At 41.4% G+C, this 25115-nt stretch overlaps 1 protein-coding gene across 1 annotated transcript in view; it reads right to left on the bottom strand.

Annotated features, from left to right (window-relative positions):
- Positions 1-25115, bottom strand: part of CCDC148 (coiled-coil domain containing 148) — a 211262-nt gene that overhangs the window by 7716 nt on the left and 178431 nt on the right. The gene's annotated exons all lie outside the window — the stretch shown is intronic.

Here is a 25115-nt window from a genome sequence, read left to right as displayed (position 1 = left end):
AATATATATATATACTTTTAGAAAGAATACTAAATAAAATACTATAATAACATGCCCAAATTATCTTCATTCCTAGAACTTAAACCAAACTATTTATATTGCCACTCATTTTGTCAAAATGCTCTTTCTGATTGTGTGTGTGCGTGTGTGTGTGTGTGTGTGTGTGTGTTTGTGTGTGTGTGAAGCAACTTTAAAAATGGCACTTGACTGTAGATGGCAGCAAAACATGACTTTGCCTTCGCATTAGGCCTCCATCCTCCTTAACATCAGCAGATATTAGAACAGGGCATAAACAGCTATTTTAATACCTCCCCCTCCCCCCCACCCCCCACTACCCCAGCTCATCTGGCCTTCCTCTATTGTCTTTTTTGGGCAGCCTCTCTTACCATCATCTTGTCCAAGCTACTCTTTTACTGAATTACAGAGATGAGATTTGTCTTTTCAAAAAAAGTCACCTGGGTTCTCCAGGGAGTATGAGGTCATTGCTCCTCTCTTCCATCATTGATGATTTAACTTTACTTGTGACATCAGTCACAAATGTGCTTTCCCCTTGGTGTGTACACCTGCATTTTCCATGGATGTATCTTCACTAGACCCTTTTTATTCTGAATCCTGACTAAGATGTTCCCTGTGCAACAAGGCTTGTGCTAAGTCCTTTACATGAGTCTAAGTCTCATTCAGATTTCACAGCAGCCCTATGTTGGGGTGCCATTATTGATCCCATTTTAAAGATAAAGAGCTGGAAGCATAGACCGATGATGTAACATGTTCACGCTCTCACACCCAGGAAGTGGCAGAGCCAGGGATCAGACCCAGGCAGACCGGCCCCAGGGCCCATGTCCGCCCCTCCCACCCCCATGCGATTAACATTATATGCCCTTTTCTCTTCTCCCCTTGATGGATCCACTCACCTCACTGGCTTGTGAATCCTGAGGCCATGCCAAACCCTGTGCTAGGTAATGACTGAGAAAAAGACTGTCCTTGAGAATTAGTAGTTTAACAACAAGGTAAACAGTGCCTTCAGAGAGGTATAAGTAAGGCCTCTGGGGATCTGGGGGAGGGGGAGATGACTGCTTGCTGGAGTGGGGAAAGGACTGCTGGTTTAGCAAGAGCTTCACTGAGGAGACAGCACCTGAGCTGGGGCTGGAGGCTTAGGAGTCGCAGAGGCAAGGAGGCATGACGGCTGAGCGGGCGCCGGCCTTGCAGGCAGAGAGCGAGGGATGAGTCAGGGGAGGCGCTCAGGCTGAGCAAGGGCAGGGCTGGCATCTGCGAGGGGGTGATTCTCCAGTTCTGTCCCTGGGAACCTGGCTTGCCCCACCTGGTCACAGCCCTCAGAAGGGAAGAACTGGGGTGGCCTGCACAGCGTGAGCGAATGACCAGCGATCGGCAAAGAGAGGCCCAGGAAAGCATGGGCAGCTGAGCCAGGTCTTTCCCCTCAGGAAGATTTGCTTCGAGGGAGGAAATCTCTTTAAAACCAGGTTGCTCCTGCCCTGGCTGGTTTGGCTCAGTGGATAGGGCGTTGGCCTGCAGACTGAAGGAACCCCAGGGGTTCAATTCCAGTTAAGAGCACAGGTCCCGGTTGTGAGCTCGATCCCCAGTAGGGGGCGTGCAGGAGGCAGCCAATCAATGATTCTCTTTCATCCTTGATGTTTCTTCCACTCTCTCCCTCTCATGTCCTCTCTGAAATCAATACAAAATATATTAAAAAAAACACAACAACAAAAAGAAAACCAGGTTGCTTCAGAGGCTGGCATTGAAGAGGAAGCTCAGAGAGAAGAAAGGAGGGAAGCACACAGTAAATCCCTGTGGAGTACAAAACCCAGAATGGGATTGAAAAGGGCAGTCCTGGCCACCATCTACTGTATCAGGAGCTGGTACAGTCAGACACACAGACTAAAGAGCCCACAGACCAGATTGCTCCCTTTCCCCGACGCCTCCATGTCATGGAAAGCTGTATTTCTCATTCTCCCCATTTTCACTAAGGCATCCCTAATGAGGTTCTACTCAATTTAAGCCCTGAGTACAAGCTAAGTGAACCACTGCGAAGGTTCGATTAAAAGATACCCTGGGATTTGACAATTACCATATGCTAATTCTCAGAACCTCTGGAAAGTTTCTCTCCCTTTGGGAGGCACATGTTGCTTTGTCAGCAACAAAGTTTTATTTGTTTTTTGGAACTGGACTCGTGAGGAAGAAATTGCAGATAAGAGTAAGGCATTTTGAACCTGTGTCGTAAGAAAGGCTGGTTCATGGTTTACTTGGAGGCTCATTCATTCATTCCACAAATATATACTGCGTGCCAGCTCTGCGTCAATCATTGTGTGAGTCACTGGAGATACAATTTCCACACAAAACACATGCTCCTGTCCTCACAGAAGTGGCAACCTAATGGGAATACAAAGACCCAGGCAATTATGACACAGGATGGCTCTTGCTCTAATGGGACGATGGGGCAGAGGCTGTGAGAGAGGCACCTCTGCCAGACTTAGAACATCCAGGGGAGCATCCAAAAGGCAGTGCTCTCAACTTTAGACCCAAAACAGAAGCAGGAATTCGCCAGAGGGGTAGTAGGGATTTTCCAGGCAGGAAAAAAACAAACAAACACAACAACACAGAATCCAGAGGTCAGAAAGCACAGTATGTTTGAAAAATTGAAAGAAATTAAGTGTGACCCCAAATGAACAAAGCAAGGTTGGGAGTCCCCGGAACTGAGGCCGGAGAGGTGAGAAGGGCCGGATTGTGGGGGCTTTTGATCAGGGAAATGCAGTGATCAGAAAAATCTCTCCAGTGATATGGAAGATGGATTGGTAAAGGGGAAAGACCGGAGAGAGTTATTGAGATGCGAGTTGCTGGTTTCCTGAACTAAGGCAGGGGAAGAGGTACTGATAAGAGGTAGGGAGAAGGCATGAATTTAAAATTTATGTAGAAAATAGAATAGAATAAACTTGTTAGTTTATTTTATGGGAGAGGGGAAAAGACAGAGAGGAAGAAGTTAAGGAAGGCTTCTGTCTTGCACAGTGAATGATGGACTCCCTCACTAAAAATGGAAACTTAGAAGGAGAAACAGAGAGGAGTTAGGTTTACTATAATTAGGACATAGGCTTGCCTTCCCAAGATCTGGGCTGGAGAAGTGGATGGGGAACCTTACCCATGGCATGGAATTGAGGCCATGGGGCAGATGATACCCATCAGTACTAGAGTAGGCATACCTCGCTGTATTGTGCTTAGTAGATGTTGCCTATTTTACAAGTTGAAGTCAAGACCCCGCCACCAACATAAAGACTACAACTCGCTTTATTGAAAAACTTGCTTTATTGGGGTGGTCTACAACAGAACCCCCACTATCCCAAGGTATGTCTGTGTAGAGTAAGAAGAAAAGTTGGCCTAAGATTGATTCCCAAGGAAATAACACTTAGAAAGGGACAGAAGAAGAGGAAATTCTCTGGGAGAAATAGGAGAAATGGTGCCAAAGAAGCTAAGAAAAATGGGATTGGTGATATCAAATGCTATGAGAAGATCAATTATAATCCAAGGTATTTTTTGGATTAAGTAACAGGGAGCCATTGGTGATCTTGACAAAAGCAATCAATAGAGAGGTGGCTAAAGAATTAGTGGGAGGAGAGGAAGGAAGAGAGGAGTGGAGACCAGCGAGAGTAGAGACCACACCTTCAGTAAGACCTATGCAAATGGGGGGGTGGGGGGGGCGTGCAGGGAAGGAGATAATAGAGGGGTGCCTAAGAAAGCACAAAGCTGACCACTGGCTCTAAAGTGGTCAAGATTACTCTGATTCCCTTAAAGATCTGCCAAAGGAAAATTTAAGAACAGGAGACACACTCAAATTCTTTATTTTTACAGATGCTATGGTTTAAACTCAAATAGTAATTCACTTCAAAGGGGGTAACTCTTGGTGTCTCTTTCTTCTTCCTCTCTGGATAGAAAAACTCTGCCTAAAAAGAAGTGATGCAGAAAAACTTCTGGAAGAACGCCAAATACATATTTATGGAGAAAGAAAATTAGCAACGTAGTGAAGTCAATCATTTGGAAAATTTTCCATGTAAATACCTTTAGCCATTTGGGGTAGCAGATTTTCTCCAAGTTAAACTGCTGCTATGAAAGTCAATGTCAGAAAGTGGCTAAACTCAAAGGTCTTTAAGTTGTGCCCTGAATTCCCAAACAGAATCCCAGGCACATCTCCCAGCCTGTTTTTTTGCTCTGTGAGTCCACAAAGGTGGAAAAAGCTGCAAAAGAGGCATTTTCAACTTCTCTTGGGGAAAGCGAAGCATCGTATTGTTCAAAAGCAACAGCTGCTGTAGAATCAGGCACAGCATTAGCAATAACCTGAGAAGGATGTATGTAAGCTTCCAGGCCTGAGTGTAGTTGAAGGGACAAGAAGCTTTCATGGAGAAGTGGAAAATTTACAGATCATTTAGGAGACTTCTTTCTGTGCGTCCTGCACTCTAAGAGATAAATGCATATGATTTGGAATCACCCTGGGCTTCAGTGAACCTTCAGTAAGAACTTGGCAAATTCTTCCATTGCACAGAATCTTGAACTCTCTTTATCTGGAGCCACAAGTAATGTCAATCTAAAAAGAAGCTATGGAAAGCAAGAGGGGAATGAAAGACTTCTAAAGAACAGCTGATAGTGGCACGTTCTACATTTAAAAAGAATGCTTTAAGCAGTAAGTAAAGCAACCTAAAGATATGTCTTAATTAGAGTATTCTAATTCTAATTAAGTATTGAACTTTTCCTCCTTTCCCCCAATGTTTCAGGGAAGTAATTTGCCCTACCGAATTAAAGGCAGTTTTATAAACAAATGTGCTACTCAGTGTTTAGGTCATATGGCTTACTCAACATTGAACATGAAATCGTTTAACAGGCACATGCCCTCAGTGCTACTGCCAGAGGTATTTTGCCTGCTGGGAGATTCATTTTTAGCTCAAACTCACTCAGAAAGTTGTTCTTGCCACCAAGCAGAAAGAATCCCCATTAGCCTATAGGGCATTTCAACAAAGGAGAATGTTCAGATCAAAAGATAGGTGGGCCAAGTAGCAGGACCCCCAAAAAGTGGGGGGAGGAGAGGAGGAAAAAGAGAGGTGGGCCCAGAGAAAAGAAGGAAAATTATATAACTGGTTACTCACATCAGAGGGCATAACCTGTCTAATGAAAATGGCAATGAGGTCCGACTCAATGGTGATTCTGGCTAAGGGGAAAAGCAGAGGCCAATTTCTACAAAGATAAAGTGAATCCTAATACAAGGCAGTGACATCCTGGTACAGATGGGTGTGGGACAAGAACAAAGAGGATTCATTGAGAATTCCCAGAACTAGAAGGAGCTGAACCCAGGCTAGCCCCAAACAGTGACCATTCTTCCAGCTCAGAGCACATACTGGTTCCTTTGTGAGGTGTAAAAGCAATTTCCTATTGGAACCCATTTTTTAATGGATGAATTTAATTAGTCAACATAGTTATTTGAGCACCTTCTATGTGCCCAGCACTGCCCCAGGTACTCAAGATACAATAGTAAAAAATAAAAAACAGACAAAGATTCCCACCCTCTTAAGTCTTACATTATGTGGGGTTTGTTCCATAGAAGCATGCCTAAATTAACACTCTAGTAAAATGAACAGAGTTGTTCTCAACAAATTGTTTTTCAATTCATCACAAAGCCCTAAATTAGAGAGTCTATTCTCACATTATAACAGAATGATGTTTCTCAGCGATGTCATTAGCATCGTTGGAACTCACAAAATCTAATGCCAAGGCACCCTCCAAACTAATTAGATCAGGATCTGGTGGTGGGGCCCAATCACTGGTATTTTTAAAATTTATAGTTGCCTCAGATGATGCTAATGTGGGCTTGGGCTGAGAACCAATACCAACGGGCCCAGTGGTTCCCTAACTGGAACTAACATCAGGATCACCAGGAGGGTTAGTAAAATGCAGACTGCTGGACCACCTCCAGTTTCTGATTCAGTAGTAGTGAGGCAGGGGCTTCAAACTTTTGCATTTCTAACAAGTTTCAGGTGATGTTGATTCTGCTGATCTGGGGACCACAATTTGAGGACTACAGCACAGATAAGTAATTCAGATTAGAGGGACTCTACCTGACTGTCGTTATCAAGATAAAACCAGGCATAAATTGCTACCTAGATGGGGCTTATTTCTGATTGCACACGTGGAACGTCACAGTTATACGCCTCAGGATTGTTCCAAACTAGACATTCCTGATTTGTTGCTTCAGATGTTCAAGAGTAGAATTTTTCAATCTCACCCCACCCCACACCCCAAAACACATGGATGACAGGTTCCCCCAGTGACAGTGGCCCTCTGAGGCTTGGGTCAGTGTTGGTGATGGGCAGCCGCAACAATGGCTGTCACCGAACTTCTTTCTTTCCCTCTGATGGACAAAACACTGGTATATCCTGATGACAGTTGAAAACCTCAGGCAACTGGTGATATTTAAAGGATCTATTCAGTAAAATCAAAGAAGGAAGAAGTAACTTGAAAGCAATTCAGCCTTAAAAAGGAGGTGTGAGGCACTTGCTTTGTGAATAGTCCTTGAAACTCTAAGGGGGTGGATGTTTTATCATGCTGGATGTGAAAACCCATAAATGAGGGTGAAGTACATTTTCTCGATGGTTATAATCAGTCCCAACCTAGCTGTCTGAGTTCACTTGAGTTGGAAGTGCAGAGATATAAACAGCTGGGAAACAGGGACTTAAACCTGGGAATTTAGAGCTGAGCCTAGGACAATATGTGAGGAGGGTGTTACTGGAACAAGGCGGCAAATATCATATTAGCCCTTTCCCCAAATTATTGCAGAACGACATTTCTGCCACAATTTATGCATCATTCTCTTTTTAAACTAATCCTAACTCTTTCCATCTAGCTTTCAGTAATCCTTTTATTTCCTCAGATGTCCTCAGAATTTTCCTAGAATAGTTCTTTTCAATCGCATTTCAAATGTGGGTATAGACAGTAAGAGGTACATTGTCTGTAGGGAATCCTATATAATAAAAGGCTAATATGCAAATCGACCGAACAGTGCAATGACCAGTCACTATGATGCGCACTGACCACCAGGGAGCAGACGCTCCATGCAGGAGTTGCCTCCTGGTGTTCAGTGCACTCCCACAGGGAGAGCGCTGCTCAACCAGAAGCCGAGCTCATGGCTGGCAAGTGCAGCGGCAGTGATGGGAGCCTCTCCCGCCTCCGTGGCAGCGCTAAGGATGTCTGACTGCAGGCTTAGGGAGCGGGCCTAAGCCATCAGTCAGACGTCCCCATACAGGGCTCCTGGATTCAAGAGGGTACAGGCCAGGCTGAGGGGACCCCCCCCCCAAGTGCACGAATGTCGTGCACTGGGCCTCTAGTCTAATAAAAGACAAACATGCAAATTGACCGTACCTTCGCTATGCCTTAAGCCACGCCCACCAGCCAATCAGAGTAACTGTATGCAAATTAACTCAACCAAGACGGCGGCTGGCAGCCACAGAGCTGAAGCGAGCAGGAGGCTTGCTTGCTCCAGTGATGGAGGAAGCCAGTCTGCCTCCGGCTCTCAGCTCCACTCAAAAGCAACAAAGTTTCAATTATAGAAGGTAAATAAACCCCAGATTACCGCTTTCAGCAGGCCGTGGCCATGGAGCTGGAGCAAGCAGGAGCGGGCTCTCAGCTCCACTGAAGGCAACAAAGTTTCAATTATAGAAGGTAAATAAATCCCAGAATAAAAAAGAAAAAAAAAAAAGGAGAGGCTGGGAGCTTCCGTCACTGACGGCTTGGCCAGCCTGAAAACGGCCCTCAGCCCCTCACCCAGACTGGCCAGGCACCCCATTGGGGACCCCCACTCTGAAGGGGGTGTGACCACCCTGCAAACAGCCATCAGGCCCTCACCCAGGCTGGCCAGGCACCCCAGTGGGGTCCCTCACCCTGAAGGGGGTGTTACCAGCTGCAAACAGCCATCAGCCCCTCACCCAGGCTGGCCAGGCACCCCAGCGGGGACCCTCACCCTGATCCAGGACACCCTTCAGGGCAAACCAGCCGGCCACCACCCGTGCACCAGGCCTCTATCCTATATTGTAAAAGGGTAATATGCAAACTTACCCTAACAGCAGAACGACTGGGAATGACTGGTCACTATGACACACACTGACCACCAGGGTGCAGACGATAAATGCAGGAGTTGCCTCCTGGTGGTCAGTGCGCTCCCACAGGGGGAGCTCTGCTCAGCCACAAGCCAGGCTGATGGCTGCCAGTACAGCAGTGGTGGTGGGAGCCTCTCCTGCCTCCTCAGCAGCGCTAAGGATGTCTGACTGCAGCTTAGGCCTGCTCCCAGCTGGCAAGTGGACATCCCCCGAGGCTCCTGGGCTGCCAGAGGTATGTCTGATTGCCAGCTTAGGCCCAATCCCACGGGGAGCGGGCCTAAGCCAGCAGGTGGTCATCCCCCGAGGGGTCCCAGACTGTGAGAGGGCATAGGCCGGGCTGAGGGGCCTCCCCACCCCCCAAGTGCACAAATTTTTGTGCACCAGGCCTCTAGTCTATATATATAAAAGCCTAAGTGACCAAATGACTGGTCGCTATGACGCGTACTGACCACCAGGGGGCAGACACTCAATGCAGGAGCTGCCCTCTGGCGGTCAGCGCACTCCCACAACCAACCTCCCATGGCTGGCCAACCTCTCGCTGACCCTCCCCCCAGCCAGTCGGCCGGCCCTCATCTGCCCCAATCGGGACTGGGTGAGATGGCCCTGATTGGCCCTATTACTGGCCAGGCCTAGGGACCCCACCCATGCACGAATTTGTGCACCAGGCCTCTAGTTAAAAAAAAATAATACTGATAGAGTCCTGTCTTGTGTTTTTAATTGCCATGCACCAGCAAGTCTGAACAAAGTTAGTGATCAAATATGCCCTCCACTGGAACACACAACCCTCTCTCACTCCACTCTCCATTGCTCCTTTGAAAGGTTTTCCTTAATTGAAAACCAGTGCCTCCCAGATGACGCTACTTCCATTGCTACCCTTTGAAAAAGTCAGGGGAGGTTTCCCAATGACAATTCCAAAAAAGTTCTACCCAATGACTTTGGGATTAGACCATCCTCATTCTAAATGGGTTCTTGGAATCAACTGCTAGCTGCCCAGGTCACAGTGCCCAACATTACTGAGGGTTATTCAAAACTACGCCCTTGATCCCCAATATCATTCACTTCTCTCTGCTTTAACAGCCACTCCTTAGACCAAACTTGAGCTTGACATCACCTAGAATTAACTGTTCCCCTGTCAAAATCTTAAACTGGGGGATTCAGTTCTGATGCCAATTTCCAAAGTCACTGTATATATTTGATAGAGATATGCACTGCACCACGCTAGGAATGGACTACCTGCAGACCTCCTATCTTCCTGATGTTCTCCTCAACCTTACTCAGCCTGCTGCCTTAGCTTACCAAGCTCACCATTTTCCTACAATATTTATTAACTGTGTACTATGTACCAGGCTAGATCTTGCCTCATGAAGATTATTGTCATTTCACCTCTTCCCTTTCCCCCAGACTATAAGATACAATCAGACTGGGCTTCATTCTCTCGCAGCTTGGGATCCCTGGGTCTCTCTCTTCAAGGGCATCATCACCAATATCCTTTAATTATCTCATCTTCTTTTCTTTCCACACCTGCCCTACCACCTCTCAGCCCTAATTCCTTGTTGAATTTATTACACACTTATGAGGTTGAACCTTAATTAGACATCCAACACTCCTCTAGTATCACTTTATTTACCCCCAGATGATTGACATTCTCCATATGTTTCTACCTCATGCTTAATTCTCCCTCTTAGCAGAAAACTTCACCTCTTACATTATTGAAAAGAAAGGCCACTAAACATCCATTTCCCCAACACACTTTGTGCACTTCCAATCTTGTCAAGGTCATCTTCATTCATTCCTTGCTCCTTACTCCTGGGCTTTTAATCCCATAAACCTAGTTGTCTCCAGGATCTTGCTACAAAAACGAATATCTTGCTTTCCTATTTCTTCAGTCTCTCCCTCTCTCATGTTACCTTTGTATCTCCAACAACTATCATAGTGCTTAACAGAAGGCATGTGCCAATACATGAAAAAATAATGAATGAATTTAAAAAGTTATGGAACGTATTCAATTGAATTTCTTCAGTTGTAGGTAAATCACAGGATACACGAATTGATGAAATAAAAATTTATGAATAAATTCAAAATATACTTTTCTATTAATTAGTCAGTAGGTATTCCTTTGTAAAACATGTAGTTATCTGAGAAGTTTAAATAGAAGTTGAATCACTGAAGAACAAATCAGGTGTCTAGTTCCTTTGGACAAATAAGAACCCTGAGTGCTAAAAGGTGAATCAGACATGACATCCACGACACAGACTTGCTGGTACTGTGGTATTGGAGGGGAAGCACAAGCAGGAATGGCATGTGGCTTTAGGAAATTATTTATTATGAACTGAAATTTATAAGGCTACCTGGACAGACCAGCATTTATTTGCCTAATTGCCTCCCTACATCCACTTATTCAACATATTTATATTAAGTGCCATATATAAATGTGTAAAAATCATATGATACAAAACATAAGAAAGGCCTAGAGCAACTGGAAACACCTATCAAATAGACAACAGCAGAGCCTACATCTGGATTTTTTAATACATACAGGAGCTCACCACTTGTCATCATATGAGTTCACTAAGAAAAGCTACTTGCCATTCGACACTAATTGGGTAATTTGCACCGTGACTCTTGAATTCACAAATGATTTATGGTAGAAAAAATTTACTTCATAATTAATATGTATTGCATTTTAAAAATCCTTAAGATGCTATTAGTATTTTATTGGATATAAAAAAGAAACTCACATTGAGGGTTTTTTCTCACAATATTGGAGGCTTTCTTTAAATTCTTTCCCCGTTTTGATTTATTAAGAAAAATAAATGATTTAAAGGTAAGAAAATGACAAGCATGGGTGATTCGTTTTATTGGAGTTTTAAAAATAATTCTTATAGATACATATAATTTCTGACCCCCCAAATTTCAGTGTTTTCAGAATCACAAATACTGAAAGAAGCATTGCTTTAGTGTGAAACTTGAAAAAGCCATGTTATTAAAGTACTGATCTGTTATCAGATCTGTTAATAAAGATCTGTTACCAGATCATAATATTTCCATCTGGCTTTATCTATTTTCCACTTCTGCCTTAATTGGTCCTCATTTCCCCAGAGACAGACATGGGCATCATTCTGATGGACCTGGTTTCTCTTCTTCAAGACTGGCGGTGGGATGGCACTGACATAACAAAAGAAACTACCGTCGTCTCCCTCAAACAAATGACTTACTAGTAAGTAAGCTTAATAAAACCTGCCTTCCCTCATGCTGTTTGAAAAACCCCCTTACCTTCTGCTTCTTCCTTCCAGGGCTCTCAGAACTTCTGTAGACAGCAAACATCAAAGGGACCAAAGATTCCTATAGTGATTCAGCCACCCATGGCAGCAAGCAAATCCTGATTGCCATCCAGCCCAGGCGACATCAGCAAAGAGACTTCACAAACAGCCTCTTAACATTTGAGGTTTAAAACAAGTCAGTGTCACAGAAAGGTTACTGTCATAAACACCTTTGAGGGCTTGTTTTCTTCCTTCCTTCCTTTCTCTCTCTCTCTCTTTCCCCTTCTAATTCCCCCGTCCCCTCAGTCTACAAACATTTTTTTTTACCAAAACTTTTGGTTAGGCATTTTAAATATGTTTTTTTAAAAACAAATGATAAATATATATTTAGTTTTGGGAGTGACCTTCTGTGTGCTTTTGTCCTCCCCTCCCCTCCCTCTCTCTCCCTCCTTCTCTCTCTTCCTTCCTTCCTTCCTTCCTTCCTTCCTTCCTTCCTTCCTTCCTTCTTTCTTTCTTTTTTCCTTTCCTTTCCTTTCCTTTCCTTTCCTTTCCTTTCCTTTCCTTTCCTTTCCTTTCCTTTCCTTTCCTTTCCTTTCCTTTCCTTTCCTTTTCTCTTTCTTTCTTTCTTTCTTTCTTTCTTTCTTTCTTTCTTTCTTTCTTTCTTTCTTTCTTTCTCTCTCTCTCTCTCTCTCTCTCTCTCTCTCTCTCTCTCTCTCTCTCTCTTTCTTTCTTTCTTTCTTTCTTTCTTTCTTTCTTTCTTAAAAATCTTTCTTTCTTTCCCCTTCTAATTCCCCCGTCCCCTCAGTCTACAAACATTTTTGTTTTTACCAAAACTTTTGGTTAGGCATTTTAAATATGTTTTTTAAAAAACAAATGATAAATATATATTTAGTTTTGGGAGTGACATTCTGTGTGCTTTTATCCTTGGCTCCCTCCAATGCTGACTGACTCTCCCTGCACTTGAGTTTCCGCCTTCAAGTGTCAACTCGCTTCCCAGGGACTTGCTGCCAAGCCACGCCTGTCTGGGTCTCCTTTAGGTCTCAGCTCAGCCTGCAGGACTGAGCTGTGGAATCATTCATCATCCCTCTTTTCTTTAGAGATAGTCACCTCCACAAAGCAGGAACCCCAAAGCCCCAGCAGGTGAGCCCTGGCCTTGGGTCTCGGGGGGCAGGGCCCGTCCCTGGTGCGAGCTTGTTGAGCTCCGCTGCCTGCAAGGAAGTTTTGTCAGGTGAGATGCTACGGTTTCTGTTCTACAAAGGCTGTCAGTTGAGGCCACGAGAGACATGAGTGGCTTCCCCCAGAGCCCAGGCAGATACATAAAGTTGGAAACAGCATTATTGGCTAAATTGACAGCAACACAACTTTACCGGAGAAGATAAAATAATAGTCTGGACAGAGATCCAGATAAATATACAAATCACACCTAGGTCACTGATCCTCAGTCCCATTTTTAAAAGATGCATATAGTTTCTCAACAGCACTATTTAGGTTTGGGCAGAACTAAATCACCCAAAACCCTCTACTTTCCTTTCCTAAATTAAGCTGAAGATGTCCATGCCCTTATTCCTTGGGACCTCTCTTTGGCTGGCTTTCGAAGGAAATGGAGAGATTCCTAGAGGAGGGTTAGATAGGAGCCAGAGAAGAAGAATAAAGCAGACTTACAAAAATGCACAATTTGTACAATTTAACATTATATCAGAATTTAATTAATTCTCAAACGTGGGGGGTGAGTGGGGAGACGACAGATAGTCTGGAAGAAAAATAGGGCCGAGTTTCCTAAGCCAGTTCACGGTATAAAAGAACAGATAATTCATTTTTATGGGATCTTATTTTCATGAAAGTTACAACAGCCAAGTCCTGCTCTATCTAGACACGGCTTTGTTAGGACACGAAGAAGGGGGCTGTGTCTCTTTGTTCCCATTTTGCACAAAGAGTAAAGCAATGACCTGAGAGGCCCCTTAGGAAAGAGAGTTCTCTCTGGTCCCGAGAATGTCACAGGAATGGAGCTCAGAAGACAGACAGACCTGGCTCTCCCAGGGAGCCTGCTCATGGTCCCCCAAACGGTGAGCCCACCGCTAATTCCCTTAGTCCACGGTAAGCTGACAAAGGGACATGAATCTTGCTCCTCAGAGGTAGATTCTTCACTCTAATCCAAGCTCCTGGGCAACCCAAGGCCTGGACAGCAAAACAAAGGCTATTTCATTCTCTCTCAACGCTGTAAGCTGACTGTCCACACAATTCCAATATCTCACAGATACAGCCAACCTTGTCACATATATAAAAAGCAACTCACATGTTCTCTCTGGGTGACTCTAAATTTTAATCTTTATTGTCCTCTCCCAGATGTCACAGCTCCTCTCTGCCAGGTTCCCTGTTATTTCAAGAGACAAGAATATTCCCTAAGGCCTCCGTTTGAATATACATCTTTCTGAGATCATGTCTCTGGTTTCCCCGAAGATTGTCACATCAATAAATCTATCTTCTGCCTGGATCCTTGGTTCTGAAAATAATTTTATCACCTTAGCCAGGCATAGCCAACATTTCTCTCTTCCATGTATTCTTCAGTTAAAGAAGAAAATCTTGCTTAGACTGCTCCATTTCTACGGATGAAAACATTCATATGCAAAGCTAGGCATCATTGCAAATGGAGACAAGTATTTTTGCAAATAGACCAGTTGCTACACCTGGGCCGTTGCCTGAGCCTGGTCCAACATAACATCAGTTATGTCCATTACCTGGAAGCCCTAGGAAGGTCTGATTTGTGGAGCAATAGTCTGACAGATCATAAGGATTAACATGCACCAAAAGCTCCTGGTATTAAAAAAAAAAAAAAAAAGCATCCACAAGACTTGCTGTTTTAGAGACATTCAGAGCTTTTCAAGCCCACACACACTCAGATAGTACTGATAATCCTCTCTGTGTTTGTGGGATTTGGAAGAGCTACAAAGAATAAAGAGCCACAATATTGTGACAAAGTGATGTGTTCTTGTCTTTGTGCAAATGTTTGGACTCCCCCACCCCAACATCATAAATACAAGAACATGTGAGTACATAAAAAATTTATAGAAATACAATAGATAAAATACCCATACTTATTTGGTATATATAAAGTAATGTATTTTTAAATTACCAACTTGTATAAAACTTTACAGTTTTCAAGGTATTCCCTCATACATTAACAAGACAGATTTAGTAACATGATTACTCAACTAATAATTAAACAGTGTCTCTCTCTTTCTCCACTTCTCTTGATGATATGAGAGAGGGCATCGGCAATTAAACTTTGTATTTAATTAGGATTTATACCCCATCTGCTTCCAAACAAAATTTGAAATTATAAATATTATTAAACCCATGGTAAAATGTCAACATTCAAAATCAAAGATTACAAAAAGAAACAAACAAACAAAAAACAAGTAAAAGAAGTAGAGATTTCCAAGCAACTATAACAGGTTGTAACAGCTGGGCCATGAATTTGCCTCGCAAAGGCGTCGGCATTTGCTCACCAGGTGAAATGCTGAACCCCTGGGACTGCTTAGCAGTGTGTCTCCAGACGCGTCTCACCAGCAGGCCCCTGCGTTAATTATCCTGCTGCAGTTCCCAGAAAGTGGTTGGTAAACCAACTGCATTGGAATTTTCAATGATGCTTATTTTTTAAATGCAGATTCCTGGGCCTGACTGAAGAACACTGGTGGTAGGATCCTGGGGTTTATATTTTCACATACCCACCACTCACCAGGTGATATTTTTGCTCTCTAATGTTTGGAAACCACTGCTTTTCTGGGATTGGTGCCTGTTGCATGGGAACGATAGAAAACCCAGTATCAGGAAGTAGGGAATTGTCCTAGTGATCAGCCCCTTGTACAGGGCTGTGTGTGCCTTCTTATTTCTGCCTTGTGCTCATGAAGCTTTCAAACACCTGGTTCATTGCCCACTTGGTATTTGACTTTGAATGGTCGCACGTGTTTGGCCTCTTCTGAGGTACTGATGTTATTCTCCTTCCAGCACCCTGTCTCCTTCATTGTCAATTTCTTTTTTTATTCCTGCCACAGACTCCTGATATCTGTGTATGTTCCATTACCTGCTGGTTACTCCTAAGCTCACGTTGATAGCTCTGCACATAAGACCGCCTCTACTTGTCTCACTTGGGATCAATTTACTCCACAGCTGTTCATGGGAACATGTGAGACACTGCCTCCCCAGCGTCTGGCCAGCGATGCCCGGATGTGGGCCTAGGTATGAGGAATGATCTGTTCTCTGCTCATTAATATTTCCAGTTCATGGGCTTTATTGGATTATTCTCTGTATTTGAGGTACACATCTTACATGCTTTTCCTGCTCTCCAGATGCTCTTAGACACAGTCACTGCCCCTGTTACTCTCCACTTTCCTCCATACACTCATTGGCTTTTACTACTGTCTTTGGATTTTCCCCCTATGTTTGCCAATTTCACATGAAAGTACATCCAACATCCTGACTTTAAAGTTTATGGTCCTATTTCTGCACTGACATTATCAGTTCTCTATTCGCATAATTGGGAATTCATCATCGTTTAACATTCATTGGTTTCCCAAGTTTTTCCTCCTATTTTCTGTAAATTTTTGTCTTTTCTTTTAGACAGCTCTGGTGGGGGATGGCTTGGGGGGAGGGAAGAGATTGAGCAAAAAAGAAAAAAAGAAAGAGAAATCATGGACAACAGTGTGGTGATTGTGAGGGGGAGGGGGAGGTGGAAGAGGGCATAGAGGGGATGGAAAAAATAACATACAACACTTTATGCACTAAATAATAATAATGAAGTAGGCTCGTATTTAGTGATGTAAAAGATTTCAAATATTTTCTCTACCTTTGAGAACTATCCTTTGTCCATAGCTCAGAGCCTCTCTTTCTGGTCATAGACTGCCCAGGAAATCATCTTTAAAAGATCATATACAGCACATACTAGAACTGAGAAATGTATATGTTTGACTTTGCTTCCAAAGCTACCAGTAGCAACAAAAGACCAGAGGAAACATTACCTCCAGTCTGCTACTCAAGAAGTGGAAAAACCTTCCACTGTTCTTCAAAGTGACCATCCAAGTCGAAACAAGCGCGGTGTCTGGTGAGAGCATGAGGTTTAGGACCTCACTTCTGAACTTGGGGAGGGTTCACAGGGAGGCAGCACAGCAGGTAGGGCATAGCAGGTCTGCACACGCAGTTCCACAGCAATCTGTAGGGAACCACAATTATCTCTTCATGGGACTTAGTCGTGTAATTTCTTTCATCTGCTGGGTGCCTGTGAACCCTACTCAGGTGCCAGAGCTGCCTCCCACCAGCTACACAGAGCCGGTTGCTAAACTTTTAGGACTTTAGCAAGCTAGCGGTTAAATACAGCCATTAACAAGTATTGTTATATAAACTTAAAAGGAAATAAAAGCAAAGGTAACAAAGACTCAAAACTCATTTCCCAATTATTTTACTATTATCCACGCTCTTGGGGTTATTCATGTCTATTATATCTGTATGATAGAAATAATATATAATGACATGCAACTGTACATTTCTTCCTGATTCTGTGTTTAGTAACATGAAGTTGGTAGTTTGAAATAAGCCATGGTGTATTTACACCACAGAAATCAGAAAAGCTACAAATCAGGGCTACCCCGTGCCCCTCCTCTCACCTCCAGCCAATTGTTAAATACTTACCAGTATATAACTGCTGTGCACCCTCTTAGCATGAAGATGGAAAAACACAATAGTACAATATAGTTATGTGAAATTTCCCAACTTTACTTAAAACGTTTGCATTCCCTCCAACCTGCTTTCCTTTGAATGTGGTCTAACCTCTCCCAAGTCAAGGCCTGTGGAAGTATAACCGATATCAAACAATGGATGTGATAATGTTCACACTGAGTTGTCACATTATGTATTGGTTTCCTTCTCTAAGATGATGTCAGAAGTTCCTTTGTATAAATTTTATGTCTGATTTTTCTCTGCTCAAAGTCCCTGCTGTTTTACCTACATTATCTCCTAGACCCTATTTGCACACGTGTTTGCATCTGTGTTGTGTTTGTGCATGCATATCTGTATGCGCTATATGGTTGCTGTACAGTTACTTATGACTGGCTAACTTTAACTTAAAATAGCTACAATTTAAGCCCAGCTCAGTATCTGCTAATATACTAGAAAGGGAGATCATTAAATGTCTTAGAATCAATATTTGAATTCTTAAGAGGGAATTCAGGAAGAGGTCAGCAAACGATATTAAAGGATCAGGAAACTGACTCAGGAAAATCTAAAGAAAGTGAGACTCCTTCTGTAGCAATGATAAGGCTAATGGGAAACTGAAAGTGATCGTGGGGAATGATTGGGAATTTAATACAGAGGCGTCATTGTTCCCTGTTTCCACTCAGAATAAGTCAAGAGGGATTCAACTTACAGCACTTTATAGAAAGAACTTTAAAGAATTCAGCAAGAGAAAATTATCTTAAGGTTTTTTCCCCTAAAGTTGTTTTTAATCAGCCATTTTAATCAATGATCCCATAGAAGCTTAATTTAAAGGCAGAGAGTCTTATTACTAAAAAGTCAAACAAAAATGCAGTCAATGGAAGAGGGATGTCTGCATTTTCCCCACAAACAGATATGGACATTAGCTTTTTAAATATTCTCCAAAGAGCTAAGCTTAATGGAAGATCATATTTACTAAGGCTACCCCAAATAGGTGGGTATGTGTAATTAAGGGATAAGGGAATGACTCCCTAACACACACAATACAGAATAAGAACAAAAAAAAAAAGTTCTGTTTGGAACTCAGTTTCTGATCATGTCAATGAGGTCTTTTTGTGGGAAGGCCTAGGAAGGCCTGAAATAAACAATTTCCCTTAATAACCCACTAGGGTCCATTTGTGTGTCTAATCCCATTTTGAACAAATTTATGTATTAATATGTGTAACCTTCTAGGGTAGTTACTTTCCTAGTTTTTACTACCCCTCTAATGATAGATATGATTTCTATACAAGGTTCTTCTAGTATCCTGGATTTTGTTAAATCTCTAGGCATGCATTAAAATTCTTTTGAAAATACAAAGGGTATAAACCACTAAATTCACTCATTATTGTTTAATGCAGTTAATGATAATTAATGGAAACTAAGTAAAAATTTACCCTACTCAAACACTACAAGATTTAAGTCTTCCAAGCACTTCCATAATTTGGCTTCTACATGTTATCTATTCAATGTCTTCTCTTACCACAGCCTTTCCCCAACTTACTCCAAATTTTATGCTTCAACTATACTCACTTATTCACAGTTCCTTAAAATTGCCATGGATTTTTGGCAGGAAGTCAATTCCCATTTGTGGAAGACGTTTTCCTTATACTTTCTGCTTCACCCCTGCTCCCCCCTGCTCCAATATGTTCCCATAGTACTTTGTCTTGCCCTCACCAAGAATATCCGAATTTTCCATTAGACTGTCGGGTCCTTGAAAACAGGGACTGTATCTTTTTTGTTTATCACTCTATGCCAAGACAGTAGTCATTCAATATAATTATTTAATTTATAAATAAAAATTAATGGATTTAAAATAATATCAACACTAGGTTTCCACACTGGAGGCTCAATCCATCAACACTGTCCTCTACAAATAGCCCAATTTCATGGCAATTATACTCATCGGTTTCTGAATCACACCAGGAATCATGTAATCACTCAAATGCAAATTTATGATGATTTTATATACACGCCAGTTCATGCTTTTGCTTTCTTTCCTAGTGGTGCCTAGGGTTTTATTGGATTTTTTGGCTGCTTCAGACAATACTTGTAGTAACCTCATGATCTCTTTTTCAGGTTAGAAAGGATCATTTAGAACTATCATCCTATAACTATGGTTCATAGGTTAGAAAAAGCAGGAACAGTGAACTGAGTGTAAATTTATCTTGTGTGATTTTTTACGTTACTGGCAGCACAAACTTTAGTCCTTTGTTAAACAGAACAGAAAGGCTACTATAAAGTTCAAGAACATCTTCTTCCCTAAGGAACAAAAGCAAGAGAAATTTTCATCATGGTGAGGGAAATCAAACAAACCTTGATTTTGAAACAGCTTTGTCCTCACAAAGATGAGTTCTTAAGGGAGGAGACAAAAACAAGAGTGGAAAAAACAGAGGCAAGGATGAGCAGTCTAATGAAGATCAGTTGAGCATAAGTTAAGTCAGCTCTAGAGTTGTATGTAGGTTTTATGGGGAGAATGGAAGAATAGCATGGAAGTGAGGCGTGAATTTTTTTTAAAATGTGTCTGTCTCACATTGATATTTCTCTTTGTCTCCCCCCCTCCCTTCCACTCTCTCTAAGAATCAATGGAAAAATATCCTCGGGTGAGGATTCAAAAACAAGAAGAAGAGGTGTACATATATGCAATGGAATATTCTCAACTATAAAAAAGAGTGAAATATTGCCATTTGTGACAACATGGAAGAACTTAGAGGGTGTTGTGCTAAGTGAATAAGTCAGATATAAAAGAAAAATACTGCAACGTTTCACTTATATGTGAAATCTAAAAAACAAAATAAGCAAACAAAACATAAATAAGCTCATAGATAGATAGAACACACTGATAGTTGCCAGATGGAAGAAGGGTTGCCGAGCTGGGCAAAAAAGGTGAAGGAATTATGATGTGCAAATTTTCAGTTATAAAAATAGTCACGGGGTGTAAATAGGGAATATAATCAATAATATTGTAATAACTATGTATGGTATCAGATGGGTACTAGACTTATCAGGAAATCACTTAAGTTATAAACATGTCTAATCACTATGTTGTACACCTAAAACTTACTATTGTATGCCAACTGTAATTTTCAAAATTAATTTATAAATATAAAAAAGACATATCATGTGCACAAGACAGAGGAGGGGAGGTAGGGTTTAGTAGCTCCATGTATGAAAAAGATGGTTGTTATCTAGGTTCACACATTCAAACTGGTTCTTATGTCTCACTAGTTTATATAAGTCTGAATAGTCTCATCACTTTTTTTTCCCATGACACTAACTTTTTTGAAGCATTTAAGAATCTGTATTGTAGAAGGTTCCTCATTTTGGATTTGCCCAATTATATTCTCTTGTTATCTATTTGCTTTGGTTCCTCTTTCACCTGAATTTTCTGTAAACAGTTAATTACATTTCAAATGGGGGTTGACAAACTACGACCAGCAGGCCAAATTGAATCCACCACTTATACTTGTAAATAAAGCTTTATTAGAACAGGCACAGCCATTTGTTTACTTGTTGTCTATGGATGCTTTCCTGATATAAGGGCTGAGTTAAGTAGTTGTAACAGAGACGATATGGCTCACAAAATCTAAAACAATTACAATCTGTCTCTTTCCAAAAAGAAATTCTCAATTTCTGGGAAATTGGCTAGATTGAGTAAAATGTTTTTGGCACAGAGGTGATGTATTTTATATTGCATCACCTGTTGGGACACAATGTCAGGCAGCCCAACTATTAGTGATGCTAAATGAATATACTTGGTTCAGGTGGCAATAGCCAGACCTCTGAATTGCAAAGGTACATGTTTTGTTCATTTGTTTGTTTGTTAGTTTGTTTCATTTAGTAAGTAATTCATAGAGTAATATTTTGGCTCTGTGTAAATATCCCATTCCTCAAAAATCTTTCATCTAAAAGTTTTACCATCCATTGATGATCTTTGTCTGAATTATTACATGAGGAATTGAAAAATGTGGTTTTCTAAAACTATCATTTCTTCAACCTTTATAAGCTGACACAATACAATAGCCTAAGGCCACCTTGCAAATTTCCTACTCCAGACCTGGAATCAACCTTTTTTTTTTTTTTTTTTTTACAATTAGCCCTGATTCCTTTGGATGAAAAGATGTTTAAAATCCATACTAGGAATGCTCATTGCTTCTGAAGTGTCATTGTTTGTAGGCCCTTTCAGTGACCCTTTCCAGTGGGAGAAAAAGATATTTGAAAAAAGAAAAAAATCACAAGTTTTATTGATCTTTTCATTTTACAATATTATATTTTTAAAAAATTTATTTAATACTAGAGGCCTGATGTACGAAAATTTGTGCACTCGGGGGGGGTGGTCCCTCAGCCCAGCCTATGCCCTCTCGAAGTTCGGAACCCTGGGGGATAGGGCCTAAACTGGCAGTCAGACATCCCTATGGCAGCATGGGAGCCCTCAGGGAATGTCCGACTGACTGCTTCCCATGGGGAGCAGGCCTAAGCCACAGTCGGACATCCTTAGCACTGACGAGGAAGCAGGAGAGGCTCCTGCCACCATCGCTGCGCTCGCAGCCATCAGCCCGGCTTGTGACTGAGCAGAGCTTCCCCTATGGGAGCACACTGACCACCAAGGGGCAGCTCCTGCATTGAGCGTCTGCCCCCTGGTGGTCAGTGCATGTCATAGCGACTGGTCGTTCTTGGTCGTTCTGCCATTAGGATCAATTTGCCTATTACCATTTTATTATATAGGGTTGGTATCTTTTCTTGTACACTGAGTCCCAGTTCTGTTAATAATGAAATGTTTATTTGTACACTATATCTTACCACAAAGGTAAAACATTTCAAGGTCACAATATCAATGTTACCACTAATAAAAAGCCTACTGAATAAAGTTTTGGATTTCTATCCAGTGCTTTTCCCCTTAGAATATATCCAAATGAGGATGTACAGAGTACTGTTTCCAAAGGTTACAAAATAATTTTTTTTCTTTATGTGGCAACATTATCTTAGTTGGAGAGGCAATAAAAACAATTAGGAAAATTTGAATATGAACTGAATGCTAGATAATACTATGAAATTATTGTTCATCTCATTGTGTTTGTATATATGTATGTGTGTGTGGGAGGGAGAGAGACAGAGACAGAGACAAAAAGACAAAAAGCAGAGCAAGAATACAAACAATAAAGCAAATAGGGCAAAATACTAAAACTTAGTATATCTGGTAGCTATTCTTTGTACCACTCTTGGAACTCTTCTTTAGACTTGAAATTTTATCAAAGTTTAAAATTAAATAAAGAGGTGAAGAAAAAAGAGAAAGATGATCATTATTTCACTATGGATTTAAAAAGTGATCCATGTACACAAGCACAAATGCTTTGCCACTTTGGGCAACCTTACTTGGAATGTATGTCTTGGAGACGTTTTTATTTTGTTCTGCTTCAGCGGAAGCATCAGACCATAGCTAGAGCTCTAAGTACGTTACTGTGAAAGGGAATGGTCAAAAAGAAATGCAATCAGGGAAGAGAATGGTGCATTAGGTTGGACAGAATGTCAAGTTTTCCTGGCTTTCCTTCATTCCAGGTCAGTGTATCTAGTGGCTAGCTAAGGATAGAACCCCAGCATGTAAGAATATTTTGTTTTGGCAATAGCTAAGATCTAGAAACAGTCAAGTGCCCATCAGTAGGTGAGTGGATAAAAAAGCTGTGGTACATACACACAATGGAATACTTTGTGGCTATATAAAAAGAAGGAGCTCTTACCCTTTGCAAGAACTTGGATGGACCTGGAGACTATTATGGTAAGCAAAAAAAGCCAGTTTGAGATAGACAAATATCACATGATCTCACTTAAATGGGAAATCTAATGAACAAAATAAACTGATGAACAAAATAGGTCCAGAGGCATGGATATGTAGAAAAGAATGACAGACCTCAGAGGAGAGAGGGGTGGAGAGGACAGGAAGAGATGAACCAAAGAACATATATGCATGTATGCATAGCCCATGGACACAGACAATAGTATAGGGAAGACCTGGCGTGGGGTAGGGGCAGGGTAATGGGAGTGGTAAGGGGAGGGGGGAATGGGGGACATCTAATACTATCAACAATTAAAAAAAGAATTTTATTTTTTACACAACAGCATTAATACCCCTTCCTTCTACCATCCCACTAGACCTAGGGTCAGCAAACTTTTTTTGTAAAGGGCCAGATAACAAATATTTCAGACCTGTGGGCCATACAGTTACTGTGTGTGTCATGTGGCACACAAAAGCAGCCATAGACAAATGAATGGACATAGTTATGGTTCAATAAAACTTTGCTTATGGAAATAGACATTTTAATTTCATATAGTTTTACATAACATGATTTCTTCTTTTTTTCAACCATTTAAATATGTAAAAAACATTCTTAGCTTGCAGGTAATACAAAAAAAATAGGCAGGAGGGGTTGATATGGCTCAACCCAGAAAACAAAAGGGGTGCACCGTTGTTGGCTGCCTTTTGGCTGCCTCGCTTGGCTTCGATGAAGGAAAGGGGCTCCTTTGGACACTGTAACAGGTCTAAGCAGCCCTGTGCTCCTAAGCCATTGAGCAGACAGTAGCAGATCTCCAAGATTAGAGTCCAGGAGCTGCTCTAAATAGAAAGGCTCATTCCAAGTTTTTAATCAGTGTAATTGGGAGGAGCCATAATGTAGGTAATAATAACTATCAACCCAGGATCCACCTGGACTAGAGAGAGGCATGTCATTCTCTCCTTCTGCATAGGATGCCACCTCACTCACTGTGCACTCTGGACCTTTACCTAGACAGGTCACTCTCATGTTAATACCCCTGTGCAATCAAATCAATTTGCCTCAAGATATAAATTTGTCTTATTTAAATAAATGTATATTAGATACTGATACAAATAAGTTCCTACATTATAACCTTTATTTACAATAATTTATATCCTTTGATAATATTATTTCCATAGTGACCCTAAACCATGATATATGGTGAATCATGATGAGGGTTTTCCCTTAAACCCTTCTTCACTGTAAATGACAAATGAGCTGAAAATATATCCTTCCAAAAAGAGCTTATAAAAGAAAGGATTTATAGTAATGGAGATATGTATGGGACAAGAAAAATACATAACAATTCTCAATATTTAAGTGGTTGTCAAGGGAAAGAAGGTTCAGACTTGTTCTACATGGTCTCAACAATAGAAGGAGGATTGATGTGTGAAAGTAAGTGGGACAGAGCTGGGCTTACTACCAAAAAGTAAATAAAGAAAAAGAGGGAAAGCAAAAAATCCAATAGCTGCCTGAAGATGAAACGGACTGCTCTGGAAGACAGCAAGTTTAGCATCGAGAGATACATACACAGCTAGGATATATTACCTCTAGTGGAGAGGCAGTAGACGAGATTTAAAAATTAAAATCGTTGAACTAGATAACTTTTAAGATTTATGACCTTTCACGATTAGGCTCGAAAGTTTTAGAATGGCATTATTTTATTTTATTTTTTGTTAAAAACACAAAGGCAACCACAGATAACTGAAAGAGTGAGGTAATTCCTTATTCTTCTATTTTAACCACAACAAAGACAAGTGTGGCTCAATCACCGAACCCTAATCAAGGCCCTACCATTTGCCTAGTAGTGGTGTACTCTAGTTATATTCATTCCTCCACGTAATAATTATTTGTTGAGATTGAGTTACCAGCTATGTACCAAATATGAGGGTGCTGTGGTGAAGACAGATACAGATTTTACTCTCATAAAACTTACAATTTCCTGGAAAAGATAAAAATGTAACAAGTAATTTCAATTCTGAAAAAATGAGAGTTGATATTGTGCAGACATAGGGGACTATGGTGGTCTTTAAACATGATTACAAGTCTTTTGGTACTCCTACTATTAGAAGTGTGGGTCTAAATTCCCTTCACCTGAATCTGGATGGGCTTATAACTACTTTGACCAACAGATAAAACAGAAGTAACACTATGTGACTTCCAAG

The sequence above is a fragment of the Myotis lucifugus genome, unplaced genomic scaffold (genome assembly GCF_000147115.1).
Source record: "Myotis lucifugus unplaced genomic scaffold, Myoluc2.0 scaffold_5, whole genome shotgun sequence".
NCBI classification, from domain to species: Eukaryota; Metazoa; Chordata; class Mammalia; order Chiroptera; family Vespertilionidae; genus Myotis; species Myotis lucifugus.
This window is presented reverse-complemented; position numbering and strand designations above follow the sequence as displayed.